This window comes from Rattus norvegicus, chromosome 20 (assembly GCF_036323735.1).
Source record: "Rattus norvegicus strain BN/NHsdMcwi chromosome 20, GRCr8, whole genome shotgun sequence".
Classification (NCBI taxonomy): domain Eukaryota; kingdom Metazoa; phylum Chordata; class Mammalia; order Rodentia; family Muridae; genus Rattus; species Rattus norvegicus.
Genome location: NC_086038.1, coordinates 51,391,925 through 51,406,998, shown reverse-complemented (window position 1 = coordinate 51,406,998; position 15,074 = coordinate 51,391,925).

Here is a 15,074-nt window from a genome sequence, read left to right as displayed (position 1 = left end):
TGCTATAAGCAGGAATCCTGACAGGTGACAACTCATTAGATGTGTTCTGAATTCTGCCTGTTTTTTCTTCCTTACTTCGTGTCTTTCACATAGACAGTCTTTTGCTGGCTTTGAGAAGGTGGTGCTTTGTCTCAATATGATTAAGAACATTATTAGTACCTGTGAATGTGTCCCTTATGCTTGCCATATAATGTAAAAGCTACCATGACCTCTGGGTTTGGAAACATCCTCGATATCTGCCATGCCCTCAAGGTACTTGTGCCTAAAGAAACAGCCTGAAAAATACACACTACATTTTTACATCTACAATAAATGTTAGGACACATAACCTGTGACATCAAAATCCACTGACATCTACACAAAAGCAGGCTCTCATAACATACTCCCGCCTTCAATTATTGACAGATCTCTTGGCCAGATATTTTAATTAACCTCATTTTTTTTCATGCCTCGGCTCTTCAGACCATGATATTCTCTTCAGTTAAATGATTCGAAACCTTGCAGAGTGACTACCAGAAGTCAAGGGTGACTTTTAAATATTGTATCCTCTTGAGAAGTTTATAATTAAGTCATTAGTAAGTATGTTTAAATGCAATTTCAGCAATTCTTATTTTCATTTCCATTCCTCTGTGATTGAAATGAAGAATGAAAGATGAGCTTATTTCATAAAATTTAAAACTTTCTAGTATTTCCATTATGGATATATTTTCTCTTTGGTTTCAAATTGTGAGAGTAACAATATGAAAATAAATACCTTTTAGTTATACTTAGTAGATACTTTCTGACAAGTCTAGCAAAATAATAAATAAATGAATAAATAAATATAACCTCAGAATTTGAACTGTAGGTTTTTTTAGAGACCAATAAGGCAGGGAAACCCACCCTGTCCTCTTCGTCTTATAAATTAAACCCCTCTCTTACTTGACAATATGGGGGCTAATTAATAAGGCTTACTTTTCAAGGGAAAAGATTTGGTACATTAGTACAGGGAGGTTGATATTTCATAGAATGAAACATGGTAACTCACAAATCAATTAGATTTAATGAGTAGATTACATATAGAACACGATGGAAGCTTTATTTTATCAATGTTATTAGGTATAATTTTGTAGCCCATAAAACACCAATCATTCTTTGCTAACCTATTAACATCTCTTGTTTAAATAGGAAGACTTCCCTCAGCACAAGATAAAACAGTAAAAATACTGAGACATTGAGAGAGACATTAACCTTAATATGTGTTTTCCACTATATCCTTATTGAAAATATTAAGAGCACCATTAACTTAGAAATGTATTAAATACCTGGTTATTGACAGCAGAAAACAAGGTACCACTTGAAAGGTGTCAGGCTGAGATGGGTGGTATATGTAAGTCCCTTCTGTAGCTCAGACGAAAAAGGAACGGTAATCAACTGGGATGTCTGAAATAAATTGATCAAAATGTATGATATGAAAAAATGAATGATTACCTGGCTTCCAGAAGGTATTTGAAGTGAATTTTTTTCAGTAACTTTTAAAATTGTACTCATTTACTACCTGGTTATGTAGGAATCGTAATCTTTCCAACAACATCATTTCGTATATGTGATATACAAGGGAAGTGTCTATTATAGGACTAAACATATATTTTTGAGATTGACCTATTTTATATTTTGTCAACTGGAATTGGTTTCAGGTATGTTCTGTTTCCAGGATGCTTACTATTAGTGAAAAAATGTATCTTTTAGTCACCAATGTAGTGATGAGATGAGAGTCATAACCAAGCTGTGTGAATACATGGCTTGGGCTGAGCCCAGAGCATTTCATTCTCTGCTCCATCTCTTGGGCTAGGCCTAGAAGTTTCTAGCCTCAGTAAAATTTAATCTTCCAAGCTGACTGATTCAAACTAGCTTCCCTTGGCTTGTGATGGAATTGTTCTGCTTAGCTTCAAACTAACCTTAGCATTCTGTTATAACTTTCTGGCTTCCTTTCATTCTCTGGCTCATTTAGTCATCACTAAAATGACTCTATAAAATTATCCCAGTAAAATCTCCCTCCCTCCCTCCCTCCCTCCCTCCCTCCCTCCCCCGCCCCCCCTCTGCACTGCTCTCTTAAGTCGCCTCTCTTTTCTATGGTGTTCCCTCAAGAGTTGGGTATATCACATCTCTGACTCATTTTTGTCAAATCTTTTTCTGGTTAGTCACTTTGTCTGGCCCTCAGTTAGACATTACGTTCAAATACGGCTGCTTCCTTCTACAAACTAACTACCTGCATTGTTTGGGATTAAAGGTATATATTAAGGGTTTGTCTGTATTATAGCCAAAGGGATTAAAAATCTATCATTCCAGCCAGATCACACAGACCTAGACAGCCTTTGGATGTAATTCCTTGCAGACAGCCATTTGCTGGATTGAAATTCCCTATCTATAAGAAGTTTAAGTACCATCTCTGATTCTTATATGTTTGGTTGTAAGCCTAGCCTTTAATGGCCGAGCCATTCTTAAAGGTATCTTACAATTTGAATGATGCTTCCCTAATAAAAGTTTTCATCTGCATTTTTGCAATAAAGTAGTAAGTTCAAGAACAAGAATAATGATAAAAATAGAATTTTTTCAAAAAAATTTAATTCAAATTCTAATTAGAATCCAGTTCTCCAAGAAAACTTCAACAATTAAAAATGGCCAGCCAACAGCACATTGCCCAGGATCCAGAGAATTCCAAAAAGGGAACATTATAAATATATTTGTCATATTTAGGAGAAAATTTTCATATTGTTCACCTAAATTGAATTTTATTTATATTTTCCAGTGGATAAAATCCTACAGTATCTTCTCGCAAGTGCAGTCTTATCTATAAGCTAGTTTATTGCATTCTTATACAATGTTCAGTGTCGAACAGTATCTATACATTTCTTAGGACGTTTAAAGAAAATTAAAGAACTTTCACATTCTTGTGGCTACTTCTACTATTTTGATTTATGGCCTAGCTTGAAATAAAGAAAGCCGTAAATTTTCACTGATTTGACTTAAGTAATTTAAGCTGTGTTATTATTTAGCCATTTCCCCCAGAGTTGGTTATCACAGAGGCATACTTGCTGCTGTTATCGTCTTCAAAACAGTCTACATTACCTTCGGTTGATCATACTTCCTCCACACAAGTGACACAAACTGAAACTATACCGCCGTGGTCATTTCCAATCTCCACACAACATCCCAAACATGCCATTTCCCCCCAGAACTTGCATGCTTATTTTTAATTCAGGATCCAGCACCAGCCATTTTTCATTGAGACGACACTCAGCCACAACTCCTTTCCAAGCTTCATTCTCCTATTAAATTACTAGGATTTTATCATATTTTCCAGATGGATTCATTTGCATTCTGAAGAAATAAATCTTGCAGTGTAATTTATTGCCTATTTATTGTAATCTAAAGGTGTTTGTGATGCTTAAACTCATGCGTGCATGTGTGGGATTCCTAATTTGTTTTAAGCACAAGTGATAATAAATTTTATAATGCTGCGAAGTGGCTCCTATACATGTTAAATATATACACTTTCATATACACTTTCAAGGTCTAAAAACAGAAGATTTTTGCACACTTGATGCTTCAAAATCTTGTTTGAAGCTTGACACAAGTCACAAAGTTCTTAAATATCTTATTAAGTAAATTGGAATCTCCAGAATCTTATTAAGAGACTGTTGCAGGGAAATAGGAGGAGTGTCAGTGATTATAAAGATATGCAATCTATATATTTCAAGATTATATTCATAATTGTCCTTACACAAATAGCAGAGTCAAATTACTTGCCATTAGTTTCTCCTCTTCCTGCTTTCTATGGTGACAGAGTTCGGTGCTGTCTGCATTTAAGATCAAGTTATAAACGATCACAATGCAACCATTTGCTGCTACGGCCTGAATTACAACCACAATTTTTTTCTTCAGCTCCTTTTGTCACTGTTTACTGACCACTAACCAAATGGTAGACACATCATTACTCATGAGTGAACAAGAACATTACCTACATATTTAAACAGCTCATTTTGTATGAAAAGAAAGTTAACATTTAAACTAAAATCATTTAGTTCTGTGAGTAGATCTGAAAGATGCACATGAGAACACTGGAACATGCAAAAGGGCTCAGTAGACATAGTGGCTGCCGCCAAAACGGTGACTTTTGTTCATGCTCTGGAACCCACACGGTGAAAGTACAAAACCCACTCAAGCAAGCTGTCCTCATCTATCCAGACGCATACTCAATGGCATAAATGACTCCCCATGTGCACTCACCAAAAGTAATTAATAAATATATAAATGTAATATATTTATAAAATATATAAATATAAAATAGAACATAAAAAGATTTTAAACATTATATATGCAAACTTAATGCCACAAAAGCCTCTTTTTAATTTCAAACATTTGGATGGCAAATGAATTTTTAGAAGCATAGTTCATCAGTGACGTACTCTCTAAAACTGCAGTATTATGTAAGAAAATAAATTATGCAATCTATTCATACAGCTATAATTCCCTCAACATTATTAACACAATATTCATAAACAAAGTTTCTAAAGCTGCTCATGACATTTCATAAGGAACCTGTGCATAAATATAAAAATAAAATTTTATATAATTACTTAATTTGTATTGGTTATTTCATTTACATTTCAAATAATCACCCCCTTTCCTGTTTCCCTCCACAAACCCACAATCCCATCTCCCCTTCCCCCTGCTTCTATGAGGGTGCTCACTGACCCATACACCCACTCCTGCCTCACTGTCCTAGCATTCCCCTATTCTGGGTAATCAAGCCTTCACAGGATCAAGAGGCTCCCCTCCCATTGATGTCAGATAAGGCAATGCTCTGCTACATATGCAACTGGAGTCATGGATCACTCCATGTATACTTTTTTGGTTGGTGGGAGCTCGGGGGGGGGGGAGGTAGAGTTGGTTGATATTTTTGTTCTTCCTATGGGATTGCAAACCCCTTCAGCTCCTTTAGTCCTTCCCCCAACTCTTCTATTGGGCTCTCCGTGCGCAGACTGATACTTGGTGTGAGTATCCACATCTGTTTTGGTCAGGCACTGGCAGAGCCTCTCAAGCCACAGCTATACCAGGCTCCTGTCAGCAAATGCTTCTTGGCATCAGCCAAAGTGTCTTGGTTTGGTGTCTGCAGATAGGATGGATCCCTAGGTGGGGTAGTCTCTGGATGGCCTTTTGTTCAGTCTCTGCTCCACTCTTTGCCCCTGCATTTCCTTTAGAAAGGGGCAATTCTGAGTCAATATTTTGAGAGGGGTGGGTAGCTCCATCACTCAACCACAGGCCAAGCCTAACCACTGGATATGGTCTCAATAGGTTCTATCTCCCCTTTGTTGGACATTGTAGAGGGCCGCAATACGTTCGCCACCACTAGATGGCGCTGTCTTCCACTGCGCCCCACGTGGTAGGTCAGGATAGACTCCGCCATTACAAGATGGCGCCAACCTTCGCCGCGCCAGCCAGCCCCCCTTTCAGGTAGTTAACTGTGCGCATGTGCAAGAGTGCCTTCGTGCCAGGTCTTTGCCCACTCCGGGGCGTGCCTTATGAGATCATGGGTAACAACCAGTCAGGTGTGGGTGCGCTGCACGAGGGTTTTATAAGCGCCCCATGTTGGCGCGGCGTGGCTTTCCTCTTCTAAGATTAATAAAGTTGGTCACAGTAAGGATTTCTAATGTCCGCGTGCTCCTTGCCGGCGGGAGGTCGCGCGCGGGACATTTGGTGCCGAAACCCGGGACACAGAAAGCTACATCATTGCCGGTGCCAAGAGGAAGCCTCCGTTTCATGGAAGAAATCCAGAAGCTGTGGAATGCAGGTAAAAAGAACTCTGAGAGACAATGTTTAGCCCTGATCTGCTCCAGCTCAGTCCCCTGCCGGACGCGGCAGGTGCCGCTATGGTTGCTCTGGCAACCCTCGAGTTGTTTCTATTGACCTTTGAGTTTCTAGCTACTGCCAAACAGCGTCAGAGGTCGCATGGGAACTGCCCAGCTGTAACAGCAAAGCAGAGAGTGTTGGGGGAAGGGCAAAAAGCGTCAGAAACAGAGGATAGTGAAAAGTTGCAACGAACTGATCGATCTCAAGCACCAGACCCTTCCAATTTGGAAGTGAAAGATTGTGGAAAAAACGCCCCGGTGAGAAGGGAGGAGGTAAAAGGAACACAGTATTTTGGGAGAAAAACTTTGTCTTAGTGCTTATGAAAGGTGTAATTAAGCTCCCGCACAGGCTCTGGGGACGCCGCGGTGTCCGGGCGCTGACGAGACAGCTTTACAGAGTCATACTGATCAGATTTGATAGAGGCAGACCGCCTGAAAATTTATTCAGGAGAATCAAAAAAAAGGACATCTCAGTGCCCGTGCCCAGCCTGATAGAGTTAATATAATTGGGTTGTGAGTAAAAATACCCAGGGCTGTGTTTTACTTCCATACCATTGGCGAATGTCGATCGTACTGCTCAGATAATATCTCTCAGTATCTTACAGAATTGGGTTTCAACACGTTGGTGGACTAGTCCAGGAATTGAGACAATCCATCGCCCATATCAGCTCCACTCGAGTGGATAGTCGCCGTGAACACCATCTGGCTTTTTCCCCTCTTTGTCTATTGTTTGTCTCTGGTGCACCAGGATGTCCCCATGTCTGTCAGTGTATGTCTGTGGTTTTTGTTTCTCGTTGTCTAAAAGTTTTATGTTTCATGTTCAAAAGAAAAAATGGTAAAAACTTTATCTGCCGGTCGTGCACACCTTGACTTGGTTTTAACTCGCTTCAAGAAGGGAACAATGAATAAAAAAACAGTTTTAATCAGGTCTTTGAAGCCCTGTGCCTAGAGCCAGGTGTCTAGATTAGCTGGAGAAGCTGACCAGAGGCTAAGCGTCTACACGAGCTGATCTTAAACGCGCCAACAGCTTCTTCATACAAGAGTTGATAGCTGTTTCTCTTAAAAAAATCCCTGACTTATTACTTGACTCAACAGGTGACAAGGTGCTTCTCTTAAAATTATAGGTAAAAGGGTAAAAATGATGTTTGGTCTATATATTAAAGATAGGTGTAGCCACTTCAATTTTGTTTCTCATTGGTTTTAAATGTATAAATATGCTCTACTTGCCTTGGTTATGGACTATTGGCTTTCAAGTTATTAGATATGGTTATAAGGGTATAATATTGGTAACAGAAAGTTGACATAAAGCTGGTAATCTGGATGGAGTCATTCTAGATAACATGTGACATGAGCCAACCCAGGGAAACAGGTCTAAATTGAGATAATATTTTTATGGAATTCTTATCCTAGAAATCAAGCTTCTAAAAGATTTTAGGGCAATGTCTCTTTGTTGAGGTATTAGAGACCGCACCATTGTGCGTTCATATGTAGGAATTGGCAGTCAAACTTTGTAGCATGAAGGATAGACTCGATGTTTTGGAGACTGGATTTTGGAGACTAGATTGTTAGAGGTTAAGTTTTGCTTTCCAAAGTTGTGGTTTGCCCTGAAGTTATCTGTATTTTAATGCTAATTCCAGTGCCCCAAGGACAGCTGCCTAGTCACTACTCAGAACTCAGGTGACCTTGTGGTTGTGCTCTGATGTTACAAGGAGAATTTAAGGATTGTGATTAAGGATTGTCAGTGTTACATTGAGTAACTCAAACTTATTTATAATTGAGAAAAAATCAAACAGGTAGAGATTGTTACAAGATTTATGAAGGATTGATGAGGTTTTAGAACTTGTGAGAGCATTACAGCCTGTTTGCTTACTTCAACCGCCATTTCAAGACAGATTTAGAGGATTGTTTTTATGCAGTTTGTTTACGTCCTGGCGATTGTAAGTTTTCATTTTGTGAGCTTGCTTATAATTTTAGAGAGCCCATGAAGTGATATCATTAAAAATTTTTACAAAAGAGTGGCTAATAGCCTTATATTATGTAATTTTGTTGCTTCTTCATTGTAAGAAGTTAGAACTTAAATCTTTCAATGTATATGGAAATTTTTACTACAAACCTTTGCTCTCAAAATGAGCTTTAATATTTGGGGAGTAGCTGTTACACTACTCCAGAAAAGAATATTTGAAGCTAATTTTAAGCTTCTAAGGATATGTTAATTGGCTAAGTACCTCACCTTACCAGAGGACTTAGGTCTTTGTTATGCAGATTGGAGATAAAACTTCAGCTGTGTTAATACAGAATTGTAGGCTAGAGTCATGGAAGTATTTTAAAAAGAAACCTGGTGAAACATACCTTAGTCCAAACAGCAATTTAATTGGTTATTACAAAATACTGATATTTGGCCTATTACATATACAAATTTCAGGCAAAATTGATAATTTTACTCTTTAGATGCTTTTGTATTTACTGTAAATTTGTGCATGCAACCCATAGAAAATGCGCTTAGTGTATTTATAGGTGGTTCATCTAATGAAAAGGCTACATGTATGATTGGATCACTTGTTTATTCTCTTGAGTTTCCCCTGCTTCAATACAGACTATTAAATTACGTGCTGTAGCCACTGTTTTTAAATGTTAAAAATCAAGCTTTCAATTCATATACTGATAGCCAATGTGTGGCTTGTGGTTTTACAATTGATTAAAAAGTTTTCCTTTTTTTTTAGATACTACTAGCCCTCAAATTTTGCAATTACTTAATGCTTTATTAGAGGCAGTTTTTCTACTTGAAATCAGTGAGTGATTTCAGTGTGAATGTCTGACAACTCACTGTCCTTTCAGTGCTCTGGCTCAGAGAACTAAACAACACCATAGACCCAGCTCTTTGAAAATGGTAATGGAGTTGATAACACACCCTCAAGAAAAGAGGAAGCTCCATTTGCTTACTTTCAATGCCCAGCCTCACCCTGCCATCTCAGGGATTTCTAAATAAGGCTAAAACTGGACCTTGTTTACAGGATTTGAAATAAAGCTGGTGAGGGGCTGGAGAGATGGCTTAGTGGTTAAGAGCACTAAGTACTGTTCCTTTATAGGCCATCTAAAAACTCAAACTGGATTGCCTGGACCCCTTAGCAAGGGAGGACAATAATACCAGGCAGATTATAGGCCTTACATAGAAACAATTAGTCAAAAAGTCTCATTCTTTATATCATCAAAACAATAATGCTGGAAACAATAATTTGGTATACAAGTCAATTTATAAATACAAGTGCTCAGTGTCCTCAATTTAATCCTCGAGGACTTATCTTAATAAATAATATTTTAACAATTTTAATAAATAAAAGGGGGAGCTATCCCTGAATGCTATTAATGCTCCTTTTATTTCAATTTTAAAATTTGGATGCCAAGGTTTATGGCACCGTACAACTAGGCATACTTCTGCCTAGGTGAAATAGAAAGGTCCATATATTGGCATGATCCTGTCCAGGTATTTTATATGGGGAAGAGGGAATGTTTGTGTTTTTTCTACAGGATGCTACAAGAGTGTGCCAGCTGCCTGGGTGGTTGCTGAGACTTGCTGATCCTGGTTATTCAGCTCTCCTGGTTCGGGTCCCTGGAGTCATTCCTCTGCCCTGAGAGGAAGATAGAAGATTCCCCTTCATCCTTTGTCATCACAGAGATTTTGCCGTTGCTGCAGTCAGTGTTACCGCTGCGTGTGTTCCCGTCCCACTGTGGCCTACGATCAGACTCTGTACACTGCTGCTTCCTGGAGAAGACTGGACTCCAGCTGTTACCCCTGTCCTTTCATTTCCCTGGTGACTCTTGCTGCCTTAACTGGTAACTGGTGTTGTCATTTTACAGACTGTAGCTTCACAGAAAGCCACCTGTATAAAGCTACAGTGACTGGAGAACTCTGTCCTGGTTATACAGATCTCAGAAATGGTTCCATTGTCTGCTGGTTGTTCCAGAGAAGAATGACTGATCCTGAACTGTCCTGGAAAAGACCTTGACACTTTCACTGCTATTGTAGCAGCCATTACTGCTGCAGACATTGTGTCTGCAGTGTCTGGAGTTATCCTCCCCCAATCTATTGTTAGACAAGTACAGTGGGTGAACTTTCTGGAGTAGTTACTAACAATTGGGAATTCAAAATTTTATTATAAGAGCAGCTTGACTACGGTCCTTGGTGGTAACAGCTGAGGAGGACCATATGAGGTGCCCACTACTTATCGGGAGTGGCTCTGTTTGATGCAGCCCTATGCTATGGATCAGTATTCATACCATGGTTGGTTTACAAACTCAGATCTCAACAGTAACGTGACAAGGCCGTTATCACTCAAGCACTTGTGGCCATTGTACAAAGGGCCTCACCTGGAATTTGGTTATCTTGTTCAGGATTTACTCTGTATCTGAGTTCCCTGCTCCTGCACCCCATGGATCTGTGCATCCATTGCACTGGGAGGAGAGGGATACTCTCTGTATCTGAGTTCTCTGCTCCTGCACCCCATGGATCTGTGGATCCATTGCACTGGGATTGAGAGAGACTCAGTGTTCCTTTGATCAGCCCTTGCACATCGCTGAGGTTTCCTCATTGCACGCGATAGGGTGATCATTTCTGCTATAAAATTATATAAATTATAAGGGTGAGATGTAGAGGGCCGCAATACGTTCGCCACCACTAGATGGCGCTGTCTTCCACTGCGCCCCACATAGTAGGTCAGGATAGACTCCGCCATTACAAGATGGCGCCAACCTTCGCCGCGCCAGCCGGCCTCCTTTCAGGTAGTTAACTGTGCGCATGTGCAAGAGTGCCTTCGTGCCAGGTCTTTGCCCACTCTGGGGCGTGCCTTATGAGATCATGGGTAACAACCAATCAGGTGTGGGTGCGCTGCACGAGGGTTTTATAAGCGCCCCATGTTGGCGCGGCGTGGCTTTCCTCTTCTAAGATTAATAAAGTTGGTCACAGTAAGGATTTCTAATGTCCGCGTGCTCCTTGCCGGCGGGAGGTCGCGCGCGGGACAGGACATTTCGGCTAATGTCATCCCAGTTGAGTCCTGAGAAACTCTTGCATCCCTGGAGTCTGGAACTTTCTAGTGGATACTCCCAGCTCCCCATCCCCCACTGCTACACACATACATTCAATTTCTTAACACTCTGTACTTCTCCTTTGTCCCCATAATAATTTTGTACCCCCATCTTGTTTCCAGGTTCTGGATATTATAAATAAGACTGCTATGAACAAAATGGAGCACATGTCCTTGTTATATCTTGGAGCCATTTTTAGGTATATGCCCAGGAGAGGAATAGATGGGTCCAAAGCTAGTACTATGTCCAATTTTCTGAGGAACCAGACTGATTTCCAGAGTGGTTGTACCAGTTTGCAATCCTGCCAGCAATGGAGTAGTGTTCCCCTTTCTCCACATCCCTGCCAGCATCTGCTGTCACTTGAGTTTTTGATCATAGCCATTCTAACTGGTATGAGTAGAATCTCGGGGTCATTTTGATTTTCATTTCTCTGATGACCAAGGATGTTGAACATTTCTTTAGGTGATTCTTATCCATTCAAGATTTCTCAGGTGAAAATTCTTTGTTTCACTCTGTACCCCACTTTTAAATAGGGTTATTTGGTTCTCTGGAGTCGAATTTCTTGAGTTCTTTGTATATATTGGATGTTAGCCTCTATCACATATAGGGTTGGTAAAGATCTTTCCCATTCTGTAGGTTGCCATTTTATCTTATTGACAGTGTCCTTTGCCTTACAGAAGCTTTTCAATTTCATGAGATTCCCATTTGTCTATAGTTGATCTTAGAGCCTGAGTCATTGGTGTCCTATTCAGGAAAATCTCCCTTGTGCTGAAGTGTTCCAGGCTCTTTCAAATTTCTCTTCTACTAAATCCAGTGTATCTGGTTTTATGGGGAAGTCTTTGATCCACTCGGACTTGATCTTTGTAAAACGAGACAAGAATGGATTTGCATCAACCAATTTGCCTTCATCTCCATGCTGACCACCTCATTAGCCAGGACTATTTTTTGAATAGAGTGTATTTGTTCCAGTGGATGGCTTTGACTTGTCAAAGATCAAGTGACCATAGATGTATGGGTTTAATTCTGGGTCTTCAGTTCTATTCCATTGATCTACTTGTCTGTCTTTGCACCAATATCATGTGGTTTTTATCATTGCCTGTAGTACAGCTTGAAGTCAGAGATTGTGGTTCCCCCAGAAATTCTTTTATTGTTGAGAATGGTTTTTAGCTCTGATGGGATATTTGCTATTCCAGTTGAATTTGAGAATTGCTCTTTCTATTTCTGTGAAGAATTGAGTTGGAATTTTGATGGAGAAGGCATTGAATCTGTAGATTGCTTCAGGTATGATGGCCATTTTTACTGTTAATCCTGTTGATCCATGAGCATGGGAGGCATTTTCACCTTTTGAGTTCTTCTTAGATTTCTTTCTTCAGGGACTTTAAGTTCTTGTCGTACATATCCTTCACTTGCTTAGTTAGCATCACGCCAGGATATTTTATAACATTTGTGACTATTGTGAAGGGTGTCATTTCCCTAATGTCTTTCTCAACCTGCTTATCCTTTGAGTAGAAGAAGGCTACTGATTTGAGTTGATTTTATATCCAGTCACATGGCTGAAATTGTTTCTCAGCTGTACGAGTTCTCTCGTGGATTTTTTTTTCCTGCGGGGAGGGGTTTGCTTATGTATACTATGTTATCATCTGCAAATAGAAATATCTTGACATTTTACTTCCCAATTTGTATCTCTTTGACCTTCTGTTGCCCAATTGCTCTGGCTAGTACTTTGAATACTACATTGAATAGATAGGGGGGAAATGGGCAGACTTGTCTTCTGATTTTAGTGGGATTGCTTCAAGTTTCTCTCCATTTTGTTTGACATTGGTTACTGGTTTGCTCTCTATTACTTTTTTTTGTGTTTAGGTATGGACCTTGAAATACTAATCTTTCTAAGACTTTTAATAAGAAGGGGTACTGTATTTTTTCAAATGCCTTTTCAGCATCTAATGAGATGACCATGTGTGTTTTTTCTTTGAGATTGTTGTATAGTGGATTACGTTGATGAATATCTATATATTGAACCATCCCTGCATCCCTTGAATGAAGCCTACTTGATCATGGTGAATGATAGTTTTGATGTGTTCTTGGATTCAGTTTGCAATATTTGTATATTTGAGTAATTTTGCATAGCCATTCAGAAGGGAAATTGGTATGAAGTTCTCTTTGTTGGGTCTCTGCGTGATTTAGGTATCAGCATAACTCGGGCTTCATAGAACAAATTAGGTTGTCTTCTTTGTTTGTTCCTCTTTTGTGGAATAATTTGAAGATTATTGGTATTAGGTCTTTGTTAACAATCTGGTAGACTTCTACACTAAAGCCATCTGGTCCTGGGCTGGTTTTGGTTGGGAGACTTTCAATGACTGCTTCTATCACTTTAGGGCTTATGGGGGTGTTTAGATGGTTTTTCTAATCCTGATTTAACTTTGGTACCTGGTATCTGTCTAGAAAGTCATCCATTCCATCCAGATTTTCCAGTTTTGTTGAGTATAGGCTTTTGTAGTAGGCGCTGATGATTTTTTGATTTTCTTCAGTTTCTGTTGTTATGTCTCCCTTTTATTTCTGATTTTATTAATTTTGATACTGTCTCTGTGCCCCCTGGTTATTCTGGCTAAGGGTTTATCTATCTTCTCAAAGAATCAGCTCCTGGTTTGGTTGATTCTTTGTACAGTTCTTTTTGTTTCTACTTGGTTGATTTCAGCTCAGAATTTATTTCCTGCCATCTACTCCTCTTGGGTGTCTTTGCTTCTTTATGTTCTAGAGCTTTCAGATGTGCTGTTAAACTGCTAGTGTATGCTTTCTCCAGTTTGTAAAGAGGCACTCAGAGCTATGAGTTTTCCTCTTAGCACTGCTTTTATTATGTCCCATATGTTTGGGTATGTTGTGCCTTCATTTTCATTAAATTCTCAAAAGTCTTTAATTTCTTTCTTTATCTCTTCCCTGACCAAGTTATCCTCGAGTAGAGAGTTGTTTAGTTTCCATGAGTATGTGAGATTTCTGTTGTTTTTGTTGTTATTGAACACTAGTTAAATCTGGGGTAATCAGATAGAATGCATGGGATTATTTCAAACTTTTTATATTGGTTGAGGCTTGTTTTTTGTCCAATTATATGGTCAACTTTGAAGAAGGTCCCATGAGATGCTGAGAAGGTATATTCCTTTGTTTTATGGTGAAATGTTCTAAAGATATCTGTTAAATCCATTTGGTTCATAACTTCTGTTAGCTTCACTGTGTCCTTGTTCAGTTTCTGTTTCCATGATCTGTCTGCCCATTGGTGAGAGTGGAGTGCTGAATTCTGCCACTATTCTCATGTGAGGTTCAGTGTGTGCTTTGAGCTTTAGTAACATTTTTTTTACAAATATGGGTGCCCTTTCATTTGGGGTATAAATGTTCAGAATTAAGAATTCATCTTAGTAGATCTTTTCCCTTTGATGACTATGAAATTTCCTTCCTCATCTTTTTTGATAACTTCTGGTTGAAATTCGATTTTAGTCGATATTAGAATGGCTACTCCAGCTTGTTTCTTGGAACCATTTTCTGGGAACTTTTTTGTTTCCCAGACTTTTACTGTGAGGTAATGTCTGTCTTTGTCACTGAGGTTTGTTTTGAGTATACAGCAAACTGCTGGGTCCTCTTTATATATCCAGTCTGTTAGTCTATCTCTTTTTCTGGGTACTTGAGTCCACTGATGTTAGGAGATATTAAGGAATAGTGATTGTTGCTTCCTGTTATTTTTGTTACTAAATTGTTGCAGAGGTGAAATTATGTTTGTGTGGCTCTCTTCTTTGGGTTTGTGGTAAGAAAATTAATTTCTTGCTTTTTCTTTGGTTTACTTTCCCTCTTTATGTTGGAATTTTCCATTTACATTCCTTTGTAGGACTGGATTTGTGGTAAGAAATTGTGTAAATTTGGTTTTGTCATGGAATATCTTGTTTTCTCCGTCTATGTTAATTGAGAGTTTTGCTGGATATGTTAGTCTCGCCTGGCATTTTTGTTCTCTTAAGGTCTATCTGTATGACATCTACCTAGGATGCTTTTAGAGTCTCTGTTGAGAAGTCTGGTGTGATTCCAATAGGTCTGTCTTGATATGTTCCTTGGCCTATTCCTTTT